Below are 13,437 nucleotides of genomic sequence, written 5' to 3' on the forward strand. Positions count from 1 at the left end.
GAACGAATGGAATCTGTAAATAGTAGAGTGTGAAGTTCTGGTCACTGATTGGAATCTGGGAACAGTGGAGTGAGGTGTTACAGGAATGGGTCGAGATCTGGAAACAGGACAGTGGGATGATACACCGATGGAGCGGGGTTTATTCCTAGACGTTGGTATAATTTTATCGGATTCTCCTTGGATAACTGCAGGAGATTGGCAGAGATTTTTACTCCGGACTATTCAGCCCGTCTATTATCCCATCCTCGCACTTGTTGCTGTTCCAGGTAAGTCCCTGTCCTAAGACTCGACAACAAACAGGCGAGAAGCTGTGGTCACGGGGTTCGGTGAATTGGTCTGGTGGGTGGACTGTTCATGGCGTGTTCCACTTAATCAGGCGGTACGTCCTCACTAACTGAGCTCCGGTTGAGGTAGATGCCAGGCATAGACCTGGGCCGTGTGTGGGGATCAACTCCTTGAATGGAGTTTTTCTCCGAATTATTTATCCATCGTTTCTCGATGCTATCTTCTCATACTGCTGACAGGTCCCCAACTATATGTATTTGTTCGATAAACCATTGTTATCTGCACTAACGTTCCTGTTATTCACGCTCTACTCCCTGTTGCCCTGTCTGGTGATCCCAGCTGTCGGAACTCTCTGTGGCAATCACTAAACTGATATTTTTGCATTAATCATCGCCTAATTTCAATCTGAAACCTTTGGTGTTTCCAACCGCCTCTCTTCCCCTCCCGTGAACTCCGTGCGGCTGTATCAGACTGCTCCGCTGGGAGCTGGGCAAATTTCACCAACATCTCCAATGTGGCTGCGTCATGTTCCCAACCAGAAGTAGGTGGCTGCCCCGCCACACTGACGCTGGCTCACAGGGTAATAAACCGAGGGAAAAACTTGGGATGATTCACCCACAACTAACACAAAGTCTCTGCATGAAGAGTAGAAAGAGTGATCAGGTTTCCAACCCAAACTGATCCCCGGTCACCATAAAATGATGAGCGACGCTCTCACAGAGCACTGAGCAATGATCCGGATCAGGAGCATCGGTTGACTCCGCATCCTGACTCGGTCAATATATCACTTCTCCCTCAACCGAAGCTCAGAGTGTGAGGACTGTGATCAACATGAAATGGAACACATCATCAATTGTTCACTCGTCAGGCATCTCCACCGGACCACGGAGCAGCCGCTTCTCAAGCGTCTGTTGTTCGACCTGATGCCGTTAATTTCCAGTTACTTATTACATATAATCCCCATTTCCAGCAAACAACCCCAGTGTCGGGTACAACTACCTCCAAGTATGAATCCAAGAACAGGTTTCTACATTTGATTTCCCTCCCTATGAAACTGCTGACGTTGCTCCAAGCCCGCCGTCATGTTTGTGTTTATTTCCCTCCTCACAGTGAACGTGCTGACGATTGTGGTCTCCCGCGGGGAATGTGTGGTCTCTCCAAAGGCGTTTCTCTCTACCTGGTGGCCATGGCAACGGCCACCAGGTCCTTGTCCTCGACCTGATATTGAGGCAGATTCCGATTGTTTATTGGATAACTTTTGTTTTCCTGAGTTCCATCCCCGTGTGTAATATCCACGCCGTCCTGCTTTACGCAGCCACCGACTGTTCTGTCTGGTTCACCGTCGCTTTCACCTTTGATCGGTTTGTGGCCGTTTGTTTTCAGAAGCGGAACGCGAAATATTGCACCGAGAGAACGAAGGCTGTGGTTCTGGGGACGGTGACCCCGCTGAGCTGTTTGAAGAGTATTTTCTTGTATTTCATGTTCTCAGGATCCTACGTGTTTTCCAATCCTCCTTGGTTTTGTTATATAGGAAACGTTGTTATGTTCTCATTGGTTTGGACCACAGTCGAGTTCCTCCATCACCTCCTCACGCCGATGATCCCATTTGTCCTCATTCTCCTGCTCAATGCTTTGACCATCAGACACGGTTTAGTGGCGAGCAGAGCCCGCAGCAGACTCCGGGGTCACAGCACTGAGGAGAGTCGCAGAGACCCGGAGATGGAGAGACGCAGGAAATCCCTCATTTTACTGCTGGTTGTGTCGGGAAATTTCATCCTATTGTGGGCTCTATTTACGGTGAATTCTGTGTGGACCCGATTGTTTTACGTTTCTGCGGCTTTGCTTCCACCATACACCATAAGGGAACTGAGCTCCATGCTGCAGCTCCTGAGCTGCTGCACGAACACGGACCTTTACGCGGTGACCCAAACTAAGTACAGGCAGCTGAAGGAGCTGGTAATATGTCCCCTCACTCTGATTATGAGATGCACTCAGCGCGGAGAGCGGCAGGCAAATCCGCGCCGCTGTCCCGCCTGAACCAACTCCGTCTCTCGCACTCCAAACACACTGGTGGGAAACAGGCAGAATCGGGCCGGGAATTGTGAACTGGAAGGAATATCGTCTCTGCTCTGTCACTTTGTTTTGTTGCAAATGAGCTTTTTTCCTTGCACAAATTTTGTGTAAATCATGTTTAATTTGTTTCACTTGAGAATGCTGCTAAGAGAACGCGATGTGCCTGTGATGCCGCTGCAAGTACGTTTATCATTTCACCTGTGCGTTCGTGTACTTGTGCTTCTGACAATAAACTCGAGCTTGACTTTGATATTAATTCATCTGGTCGGTTCTTCTCGGCAGGATTACGTCACGCTCTTTGAGGTTTTACGTCTCAGATACAGAGACCTGGGTTATAAAACAAGGTACGGCACAGGAACAGTCGCTTCGGCCCACGATGTTGTGCCGGACTAATTAAACACGTTTTTTTAAATGGTTAACTAAGCTAATCTTTTCTGCCTACACAATATCCATAACCCTCCATTCCTTGTACATCCATGTGGTCCAATCGTATTTCCCTCCACCGCCACACCTGACAGTGCAATCCAGGGACCCAACACCCGCTGTCTCAAAAAACCTGCCGCACACATCTCGTTTGAATTCGCCGCTTCTCACTATTTACTCTGTTATGAGACATTTCTACCCTGGGAAAAAGATACCGGCAGTCTACTCTACCAGTGCCTCTCGTAATCTTATGAACTGCTATCAGTTCACCTCTCAGCTTCCGACGCTGCAGATAAAACAACCCAAGTTTGTCCAACTTGTCCCAACAGCACACGCCCTCTAATCCAAGCAGCATCATGGATATTCGGCACCCTCATCAAAGACTCCACATCCTTCCTGTAACGGGGCGACCAGAATTGAATGGAGCACTCCAGATGTGGCCTAGCCATAACACCATAAGACCAAGGAGCAGAGGTCGGCCATTCGGCCCATCGAGTCAGATCAGCCATTCTATCATGAGCTTATTCATTCTCCCACTTAGCCCCACGTTACCGCCTTCTTACCATAACCTTTGATGCCCTGCCTACTCAGATACCTATCAATCTATGCCTTAAGTACACCCAATGACTTTGCCTCCACAGCCGCCCGTGGCAACAAATTCCAGAGATTCACCACTATCTGGCTAAAGAAATTTCTCCGCATCTCAGTTATTAATGGGCGCCCTTCAACCCTGAAGTCATGCCCTCTTGTACTGGACTCCCCTACCATGGGATAACAACTTTGCGACGTCAAATCTGTCCAGGCCTTTTAACATACGAAATGTTTCTATGAGGTGCCCCTCTCATTCTTCTGAACTCCAACGAGTACAGCCCAAGAGCCGTCAAACGTCCCTGATATGTTAACCCTCTCATTTCTGGAATCATTCCACTGAATCTTCTCTGAACCCTCTCCAACGTCAGCACCAGAGTTTCATACATCAGCGACATAACTCCCGACTCTTGAACTGACTGCCTTGACTACAGAGTCAAACATGCCGCACGATTTATTTACCGACCTATCAACCTGTGCAGCCACTTTCAGAGAGCTATGGATATGCACCACAAGATCCCTCTGTGAAAGTCGACCCGCGCTGTGATAAATCAGACAACGGCAGAACCAAGGAGAGTACAACTAATGCTTTCTAATTTTAACGCCAGCGGGAGTTAGGGATAAAGAGAAAGTGGAAACGGTGTAACCCTAGCTCTGTGCGGATCCCCACTTAGAGATTTACAGCTTCGTGACCCTCCTTTTCTACTCAATATAAAGAAGCCTACGTGGGAAATTGCACAGGCTCGGAACGTTGCTTGCAACAAGCTTTTAGCGAAACAAGATATGTCTTAAGCAGTTCTTTGCTTCTCACAAGCACCTGCATATTTTGCAGTCATAACTATAGTCACACCATGGTTGAAGCAATATCAGGCCAGGGTTGAAGAAATAATAGCTGCCTACCATTAACCTTTACATTCCCAGTCATCTCTTACATTCCCTCCTTTTATCATCCCATGATAACCATTTTAACGAAGTTGACATAAGACGGGAGTGTAAAATACAAAAGCATCGTAAAAGCAATACTAATAATAGAATAATTGCAAGGACGCACATAACCTCGATAAATATTGTCCAACACCCCTTAAATGGCCACCAAGATGGTCCGGTGGGATTGTAATTGTGGAACTGGTTCCCTATTTCCTTCACCTCGGTTACCCGTTCCTTGATGTGATTTGCTAAATGGGTGATATTTTCTGAGGCGTCGGTGATATAAATTCAATATTTCTGTCCCACCACTGCACATGTTCCTCCCTTTTCTACCAAAAGTAAATCTAAAGCTAATCGGTTCTCTGAGGCCACAGTTCGTATCGCCACTACTTCAGTTGTGAGCTCGTGAATTTTGGTCTGACTGTTTTCATCAATTCTGGCAGTGTCGTTAGACAACTTCTCCAGGGCACTGACCATGTTAATCAATTCTCGGCCTGCAACAGCAGAACCAGAACCAGCAGAGAGAATAATCAATAGAAACATTCCGTTGCCGAAATTGACCATTTTACAATGTCCTGTATTAAGTATGATCAGTAATAACCTCAAAATGCCGTATTGCTGTGGCAAGATATGTTAAATAGTGACATCCTTCCCAAAGGTATGGCAGCCATGGAAACGCTTTTCGTCCATCGCAAAGATAAGTAACATTTAAAGTTGCCTCCCCTGAGGAACCAAATTGACTACTTTGGTTGGTGCAATGGTCTGTTCCTGCGCTACGTTAATTTCCCCTGCATAAACAGGTGCCTCCCTTGATGCATTTATTCAGCACAAAATACGGGGGTTCTCTGGACTGCTTATATTTGGGCTGAAACCAATTAGTAAATATATGTGCAGTGAGCTGACATGCCTCCGATACGGTATTCTTCTGGGTTTGTTAGAGTGATACTGCCATGCTTGTCGTTCAGTGTGGTTAAAAGGTATTGCTGCCACAGGAATCCCCTGACCACTATGAGTTGGTGTATGCACACAGGTCCAACAGCGGGACACATTCAGAGTTACACCATACATTAAGGACATGCGTAGATAAGTATTGTCATGCCATCCCCGTCTAGCTACATGGTTTAAACCCTTTCCCTGTGTATTCATTACAAGGATACCCAGAACAAATCCCAAGATACTTAACGATGCACTAATTGTCCATTTTCGCCACGCCGTGCTGTCCTTTCCCAAGGTCAATCTTTTTTACAGTCGGTGTGATGTATCCACCGAGGTTGCCTTCCTAACTTTACTGCCGTGGGTGTTGTGAGTAGTACTTGGAAGGGGCTCTTCCACCTTGCACCTTGGGCCCAACGTTTTCCGCTCCCACTTTCTTATCAGGACGTGCTCTCCGGGCTGGATTCCCGGCAATGATCCTTCTGTGTTATCCTCCTCTTTTCTCTGAGCGTTACGTACCTGCGAATGTAAAGTCTCACGAACATCAGCTACTATTTGTACATAATTAATATTTCTCTCTTTTAATGGCATGGAGGTCAAGACACACTTCTGTATCTTTTTCTGCAGCCCAAGGTGTGCGCAGCGGTTTTACAAATAATATTTCCGTTGGGTTTAATCCTGTAATAGTGTGAGGTGTAATTCTGATTTCAAAGAGGATCAAAGGAAGTACCTTCAACCTACGCAGCCCTGTCTCCTCAGTTAATTTGGCCAACTTAATCTTCAATGTACCATTTACTCTTTCCATAATTCCCGCCGCCTGTCGATGTTGGGTGCAGTGAAATTGTTGCTTTATTCTGATAGCTGGTATAACTCCTCATTTACATTCGCAATGAAATGTGGCACATTGTCTGAACTAATAATGGTTAGGATCCCAAACCAAGTTGTTATTTCATAGAACCATAGAACAATATAGCACAATACAGGCCCTTCGGCCCACCATGTTGTGCCTACCTTTAACCGACGCTTAAGACTATCTAACCCTTTCCTCCAGCATATCCCTCTATTTTAAATTCCTCCATATGCTTATCCAACAATATCTTGAAGTTGACCAAAGTATCAGCCTTCACCATCACCCCAGGCACCGCATTCTGAGAACCAACCCATCTCTGGGTGAAGAACTTCCCTCTGATATCTCCCTTGAACTTCCCACCCATTAATTTAAAGCCATGCCATCTTGTATTGAGCATTGGTGCCCTGGAAAAGAGGCGCCAGCTGTTCACTCTATCCATTCCTTTTAATATTTTGTATACATCTGTCATGTCTCCCCTCATCCTCCTTCTCGCCAATGAGTAAAGCCCTACCTCCTTTAGTCTCTCCTCATAATCCATACTCTCTCATCCAGGCAGCATCCTGGTGAATCTCCTCTGCACCCTTTCCAACGCTTCCACATCCTTCCTATAATGAGGCGACCAGAACTGGACACAGTACTCTTAGTGTGGTCTAACCAGAGTTTTGTAGAGCTGCATCATTACCTCGTGGCGCTTAAACTCGATCCCACGACTTATGAATGCTAACATCCCATAAGCTTTCTGAACCACCCAATCCACCTGTGAGGCAACTTTCAGTGACTTGTGGATATGAACCCCAGATCCGTCTGCTCCTCCACACTCCCCAGAGTCCTGCCATTAACCTTGTAGTCCACCTTGGATTTAGTCCTTCCAAAGTATACCACCTCACACTTCTCCGGATTGAACTCCATCAGCCAGTTCTCCGCCAAGTTCAACATCCTATCAATATCCCTCTGTAAGCTTCGACAGCCCTCCACACTATCCACAACACCACCTACCTTTGTGTCGTCTGCAAACTTGCTAACAGACCTTTCCACCCCCCATCCAAGTCATTAACAAATATCACGAAAGTTAGAGGTCCCAGAACCGATCACTGTGAGACACCACAGTCGCAGCCCTCCAATCTGAATGCACTCCCTCCACCACAACACTCTGCTTTCTATAGGCAAGCCAATTCTGAATCCAAACGGCCAAGTCTCCCTGAATCCCTTGCCCTCTGACCTTCTGAAGGAGCCTACAATGTGGAACTTTGTCAAACGCCTTATTAAAACCTATGTAGACCACATATACTGCACTACCCTCATCAATTTTTATGATCACCTCCGGAAAGAACCCTATCAGGCTTGTGAGGCCAGATCTTCCTTCACAAAGCCATGCTGGCTTTCCCAAATCAGTCCATGATTCTCTAAATGCTCATAGATCCTATCTCTCCGAATCCTTTCTAGCGGCTTGCCCACCACGGACATCAAGCTCTTTGGTCTGTTATTCCCTGGACTATACCTAGGACCTTTTTTGAATAAGGGGACAACATTTGCCACTCTCCAATCCTCCAGTACCATTCCGGTGGAAAACGAGGACTCCAAGATAGTAGCAACGGTTCAGCAATCTCTCCCTTGTCTCACGAAGCAGCCTGGGGAATATCCCCTCAGGCCCCGGGGGGTTATTTGTCCTAATATTTTCTAACAGCTCCAACACACCTTCACTCTTGGTATCTACATGCTCCGGAACATTAACCTTAGAAACACGGTACTCAGCGTCATCAAGGCCCCTGTCCTTGGCGAATACTGAAAAGAAGTATTTATTGAGAACCTCACCCACTTCCACAGCTTCCAGGCACATCTTCCCACCTTTGTCTCAAATCGTACCTACCATTGCTCTCAGTTAAATTCCTGCCGTCGCTTCTGCTGTGGCGTTTCTTGTTGGTGTTGCCTGTATCCATCTACTAAAAAGATCAATGATAACAAGACAGTACTTGTAACTGTGCACTCTAGGCAATTCTTTCAACTCTTTCTTTTTCAATCTTTTTATCTAATTTCAAATTAATAAACATAACCATAGTAATTATACACCTGATACAGAGAGATCGGGATTACAATAGTAACAGTTAACATAAACAGACACAAGGAGTAAGATATATTATCTGAACCTCCCAATCTCTTGAAAATTGACATGAAAAAGATTCAACAAAAATTTAATTGTATGAAAAAAATATTGAAAAAAGCAATAACAAACTAAAGAAAATGATAATAAACAAAGACCGGCAAAAAACTAAACAAGAGCTGGGCTGTCATCTTCCTTCGGTTAAGGGTACCATGATGTCATTAACCCCGCTCCTCTATATTCAAATAGAAAGTTACTGAAAAGGATTAGGAAATGGTCTACTTCCATCATATGAAAATGCTGGATAAATGGCCTCCAAGCTTCTTGCAATGTAACCGAATGATCAACAGTACCACTCCTATTTTTTTCTAAGTTTAAACATATTATAGTTTGAGAAAACCATTGGAATGTAGGAGGAGCTTTAGGATCTTTCCATTTAAATGGAATGAATCTCCTGGCTATTAATGGAACAAATACAAAATACGAAAAGCTGAGGCAGATACATGGCCAGAATCCATCATTGGTAACCCAAAAATTGCAATAATAGGATGAGGTCGTAAATCAATACTCAATACCGCTGAAATAATATCAAAAATGTCTCTCCAATATGTTTCCAAAACAGGGCAGGATCAAAACAATATGTGTCAGCGAAGCCACCTCCGAATTCCATCTGTCACAGATAGGACTTATATAGTTATGAAAACGAGCTAACTTCTCCTTAAACATCCGGGTCCGATGAACCACCTTAAACTGTATCAAAGTGTGTCTAGCACACATTGAAGATGTATTAACCAATTGGAGAATTTTATTCCATATCTCCATAGATAAAAGTATCTGAAGTTCTCATTCCCATTCATTCTTAATTTTATCAGATGTCCCTAGACGTATTTTCATAATCAGATCATAAATTATTGCTTTCAATCCATTCTGATAAGTGTTAAAATCTACATTTTTTTCTGTAATTTCAATTTGATGAAGTATCGGAGAAGTAGGTAGGATAACATTCAAAGAGTTTCTAATCTGTAAATACCTCAACAGAATGTGATGAAGGCAAATTATATTTATTAGACAACTTCAAAAAACAAGGAGCAGTTATCAATGATCAGATCACAAAAACATGTTATTCCCTTCGTTTTCCATAACAAAAAAGCAAAGTAAATTCCAGACGGTTGAAGGAAAAAATTGGATAGAATAGGACTTGATGAGATAAATTTATTCAATGCATAACATTTCCGAAATTGAAGCCATATTCGTCTTGTCTGTTCAGTTATTGGATTAATCATTTGTTTATTCAATTTAGTAAGTTCAAAGGGGAGTGAGGCCTCTGAAATGGAAGCCAATGAAAACCTTTGCACTGACTCACGCTCGAGATTCACGCATCTTTGACATTGAATTACACCAAAATCTTGTGTTCAAAAAATAAATATCGAATATTAATTGTCCAATAGTAAAATCTAAAATTAAGCAAAGCCATACCTCCGTCCTTTTTTTTTATTTCTGTCAATATTTCTTGCTTAACCTTGGGTTTTTATTCTGCCATATATATATGAAAGAATTTCAGAAACAATAATATCAAAAAAGGATTTAGAGATGAAGATTGGAACCGCCTGGAATAGATTCAAAAGTTTAGGTAAAGTAGTCACCTTAACCGCATTGATTCGACCAATCAGTGAGAGGGACAATGGGGATCATTTAGTTCGCAATTGTTTAACATGATCAATTAAGAGTAAACAAGTTAACTTTAAATAAATCCTTACGCTTCTTGGTAATTTTAACAGCCAAATAAGTAAAATAATCGGTCACTAATATGAATGGTGATTGCCTATAGATTGGAAAGGCAATTCCATAAAATCAATCTGTATGCACTCAAACGGGACCGTAGGCATTCTTGTCCAACCCAGAGGACACGTAACTGCTTCACCAGGATAGTTTTTCTGGCAAATATGACATCCTTGTGCTTTGCGTTGTGCCTCCTTCCTCGTACTGGTGCGCCACCACGTGTGTAGTACCACTCCTACCATTCCGTCCTTGCTCAGATGTGTCATTTCATGTATATAATGAAGTAACATCGGCAAAGCATGCGTTTGGTACACCAACCTGACCATCAGGGGCAGTCCATAACCGTGTGTCAGGATCTCTGGTGCATCCGTGCTCTTTCCACAATTCAATTTGATTTGCAGAGGCGACCGCCTGAAGTTCTGCTATACTTCCCATGTCAGACAGGGCCGTTCTCTTGAAGAGTTGTCTATATCCCTATAAATCGACGGTGAGTGGACAATGGTTGCAGCACCCTTTGAGGCAGCATCCGCATTGGCAATTTAGCAGGGAAATTGTCTCTTGGACTTTAGTGTCTTCTCTAATATTATTCGCTAACTTACCTTCACATTTTATCTTTTCACCCCTTATTGCGTTTTCACTTGCCTTCCGTTGGTTTTAAAAGCTTCCCAATCCTCCAGCTTCCCGCTATTTTTTGCAATATTGTATGCCCACTCGTTTCCTTTTATGTTGTCTTTGACTTCCTTTGTCTCCCTCCTTTTAATTTTGTCTTCTTCTTTGGGATAAATTGAGCCTGCGTCTTCCAAATCACTCCCAGAAACTCCTGTCATTACCGCCATCCCTGCTGGGATCCCCTTCCAATCAACTTTGACCAGCTCATCTCTCATGCCTCTGTAGTTGCATTTACTCAACTGCAACACCGATACATCTGCCCTGAGCTTCTCCCTCTCAAACTGCAGGGTGAATTCCATCATAATATGATCACTGCCTCCTACGGGTTTCCTCTACCTTAAGCCCCCTAATCAAATCTGGTTCATTGCACAACACCAAATCCAGAATTGCCTTTTCCCTCGTGGGCTCGACCACAAGCTGCATTAAAAAGCCATGTGCTTGGCATTCTTCAAAATCCTTCCCTTGGGATCTAGTGCCAACCCGGTCTTCCCAATGTACCTGCACAAAGAAATCCCCCATGACCGCAGTAACATTGCTCTTTTTCACCTGCCTTTTCTATCTCCTGTTGTAATTTGTACCCCACATCCTGACTACTATTCGGAGGCCTGAACATAATTCCCATCAGGGTCTTTTAACCCTTGCAGTTTCATAACTCTATCCACAAGTATTCTACATCTTCAAATACTGTGTCACTTCTTGCTGAGGATTTCATTTCCCTTTTAACCAACAGAACCGCCCCAACCCTCTGCCCACCTGCCTTTCTTTTTGATAGGATGTGTATCCTTGGATATAGAACTCCCAGCTGTGATCTTCTTTCAACCACGAGTCTGTGATGCCCACAAAATCGGACCTGCCAATTTCTAACTGCGCTACAAGATCATCTACCTTATTTCGTATATTGCGTGCATTTAGATATAACACATTTGGTCCTGTATTCACCACCCTTCTTCTAATATTTTTCTCAATGTTGCCTGAAGCAAAATTCTTATTCCTTTCTGAACTGTTTTGTCGTATCCTTTGGAGACTTCAGTAACCTCTGCTGAGCTCTCCTGTACTTCATACATACATTTCCAATCTGTTCAACCCACCCACCCTACCAATTACTTTAATCTACTGGTCTTCTGGTCACCGGGGTAGAAATCTGTTGCAGAGACGCGTGGCGAATTGGCTGATGGAGTTTAATCCTGTAAATGTGAAGTGCAGCGCTTCGTGAGATCAAATGTAAAGAGACAATACGTTGTGAATGGCAAGACCCTTAACAGTGTTGAAGTACAGAGGGATCTCAGGGTGCAATTGCAGACCTCCCTGATTGGTTGATAGGGATGCCAGTCTTCATGAGTCTGGACATGGAATGTAAAATGGAACGTGATGGTGCGACCCGCATTCAGAACAGTCTGTGCAATTCCGTTCACCACAGTGCAGGAGAGATGCGATTCTGTTGGAAAACGAGCAGAGGAGAATCGGTGGCATTTTGCCTGGATTGGAGGTTATGGCGATAGATTGGATGGGCTGAGCTCGTTTTCCCTGCGAGATGATCTGAAATAAATATAACAGGTTGTGAGAGGTACAGACTGGATTGATTTCGAAAATACTTGTTCTCATGTCGGCCTGTCAAAAGCAAGATGTCATCGGTTTAAGGTGAGTAGAACGGCTTGTAAATGGGATTTGATTTGTCGGATTTTTACATAGATTTAGTCCCAAATCCATGTCATAAATAAAACAATTTGACCCCGCATAATTCCCAAAGTGTCTGTCACCAGACTCTGAATCATCCATTCCAGCCATCGCCCTCACACTGACGTCAGATTAAATGAATCCAAGTTCCCCGGATTCTATCTCCATCCTCCCATCCCTAGCAAGGATTCATCTGGATCTTTCACTTTGAGGGAACTGTTCAAAGTCCACAGACTTCCGGTCACACGTCCGCACATCATTGGTACTTCAGAGAGATCCCAGATCCTATTGTCCCATCTCACTGAGCAGTACTAATTTGGATTATTATTGTCACATGTACCTAGATACAGTTAAAAACTTGTCTTTCACACTATTCATCCAGATCAATTCATTACAATAGGTCCTTTGAGGTAGTACAAGGCAAAACGATAACTTTATGCAGAACAACGTGTTACAGTTACAGATAAAGTGCAGTGCAGGCAGACAAGACGGTGGAAGGTCATTACGAGGTCGATTCTGATGTGGATAGTCATTCCAAACCGTTCAATAGTCTTAAAGCAGCGGGATAGAAGCTGTCCTTGAGCCCGGTGGTACGTGCTTTCAGGCATTTGTATCTTCTGCCCGATAGGAGGGGGAGAAGAGTGCATGTCCAGAGTGGGTGGCTAGAAATCCTCGACATCAGCACGTTTTTGTCTCGGTCGTTTTACGTGTATTTCCAGCCGTGCGGATACAAAGGGGTTAACCGCAGATGTTTGTTCAGTGAGTGTTATTAATGTCAAGTCTGCACGGAACCAGGTTGTGTCACCAGGGGTTTCCCCACTGCTTTTAAAATCTGTTCCTTTCGATGAAGTCGCACAGTGTCTGTAGGAGCAGCCCCTCCTTCAGTGACAGTGAGTAACAGCTAAACAGAGGAAGAAGATAATCGGGGAGCTGCAAACAATAATGTGAGATGTTAAATGAACGGATGGAATATGTGAAGAGTAGAGTGTGAAGTTCTGGTCACCGATTGGAATCTGGGAACAGTGGCGCGAGGTGTTACAGGAATGGGCCGAGATCTGGAAACAGGACAGTGGGATGTTACACCGATGGAGCGGGGTGTATTCCTAGACGCTGGCCTAATTGTTTCGGATTTACCTTC

Source organism: Pristis pectinata, chromosome 42, assembly GCF_009764475.1.
Source record: "Pristis pectinata isolate sPriPec2 chromosome 42, sPriPec2.1.pri, whole genome shotgun sequence".
Classification (NCBI taxonomy): Eukaryota; Metazoa; Chordata; class Chondrichthyes; order Rhinopristiformes; family Pristidae; genus Pristis; species Pristis pectinata.